At 59.0% G+C, this 948-nt stretch overlaps 5 non-coding genes across 5 annotated transcripts; all 5 read right to left on the reverse strand.

Moving 5' to 3' along the window:
• Positions 1–33: 33 nt before the first annotated feature.
• On the reverse strand, positions 34–125 carry Tc00.1047053405147.10. The gene has a single exon (XR_008253986.1). It is a non-coding gene; the product is annotated as a C/D small nucleolar RNA (snoRNA), TB11C2C2 (small nucleolar RNA).
• Positions 126–174: 49 nt separating this feature from the next.
• On the reverse strand, positions 175–243 carry Tc00.1047053405147.20. The gene has a single exon (XR_008253987.1). It is a non-coding gene; the product is annotated as a C/D small nucleolar RNA (snoRNA), TB11C2C1 (small nucleolar RNA).
• An 80-nt stretch (positions 244–323) lies between these two features.
• Tc00.1047053405147.30 lies at positions 324–391 on the reverse strand. The gene has a single exon (XR_008253988.1). It is a non-coding gene; the product is annotated as an H/ACA snoRNA, TC11C2H1 (small nucleolar RNA).
• Positions 392–751: 360 nt separating this feature from the next.
• Positions 752–843, reverse strand: Tc00.1047053405147.40. Its single transcript, XR_008253989.1, has one exon. It is a non-coding gene; the product is annotated as a C/D small nucleolar RNA (snoRNA), TB11C2C2 (small nucleolar RNA).
• Positions 844–892: 49 nt separating this feature from the next.
• On the reverse strand, positions 893–948 carry Tc00.1047053405147.50. Its single transcript, XR_008253990.1, has one exon. It is a non-coding gene; the product is annotated as a C/D small nucleolar RNA (snoRNA), TB11C2C1, 5' partial (small nucleolar RNA).

Raw genomic sequence — 948 nt, forward strand, 5'->3', positions numbered from 1 at the left:
GGAGAGGGTGAAAGAGAGGGAGGGTCGGTGCGACGATCAGACGGGGCGTGAAATAACGCTGTTTTCATTGCTGTGTCAACGTCCATCTGCGACGGCTTTACATCGGCCTGGTTGTCGATCACATCGCCATGCACATGCGCCAGGGCAGGGAGGGAGGAGGCGTCGGGGTCGCGGTCAGACTGGGGCGACAGTGTTTCTTGCTCACGGGCTCGTCAAAGTCTGTGATGTTACGTCAATCATCATATCCAGATCCGTCTCCAGAAATCCCAAAGCTGCAGCCATGTGCGTATATATATATATACACCGAGGCGGAGTCGTGGACATCTCTTGCTCTCCAGTTTCGTGCACCGCGTCTGTTGGTTTAGCGACGAGCGCACTACAAAAAAGAGCTTTCACGGGAAGGGGGCACTCTGCGCAAAATGTGTAATGCATGGTTTGTTGCTGACTCGTCAGGGCCCCGATGGAGCTAGAGCGCACACAGGATATGCATAACGGGATAGTCACGCGGCGGAGCATCAGGCGCACAGGGCGCCGAGCGTCACACCGCGCGCGCCCTTGCTCTCCGACCCCCGTGCACACACACGCAGCGGAACGCGTCCAACGCACGCCCCCAAAAGGGACAGCGAGGCCGCGACAGCCACGCGCATGCCGTCTCGAGGCCGTACGCCCACTGAGAGAGCGCCCCCGAGGTGACAGGATCGCGTAATGAAGGCAAAGGGGAGAGGGTGAAAGAGAGGGAGGGTCGGTGCGACGATCAGACGTGGCGTGAAATAACGCTGTTTTCATTGCTGTGTCAACGTCCATCTGCGACGGCTTTACATCGGCCTGGTTGTCGATCACATCGCCATGCACATGCGCCAGGGCAGGGAGGGAGGAGGCGTCGGGGTCGCGGTCAGACTGGGGCGACAGTGTTTCTTGCTCACGGGCTCGTCAAAGTCTGTGATGTTA

The sequence above is a fragment of the Trypanosoma cruzi genome, assembly GCF_000209065.1.
Source record: "Trypanosoma cruzi strain CL Brener chromosome Unknown tcruzi_1047053405147, whole genome shotgun sequence".
Taxonomy (NCBI): Eukaryota; Euglenozoa; class Kinetoplastea; order Trypanosomatida; family Trypanosomatidae; genus Trypanosoma; species Trypanosoma cruzi.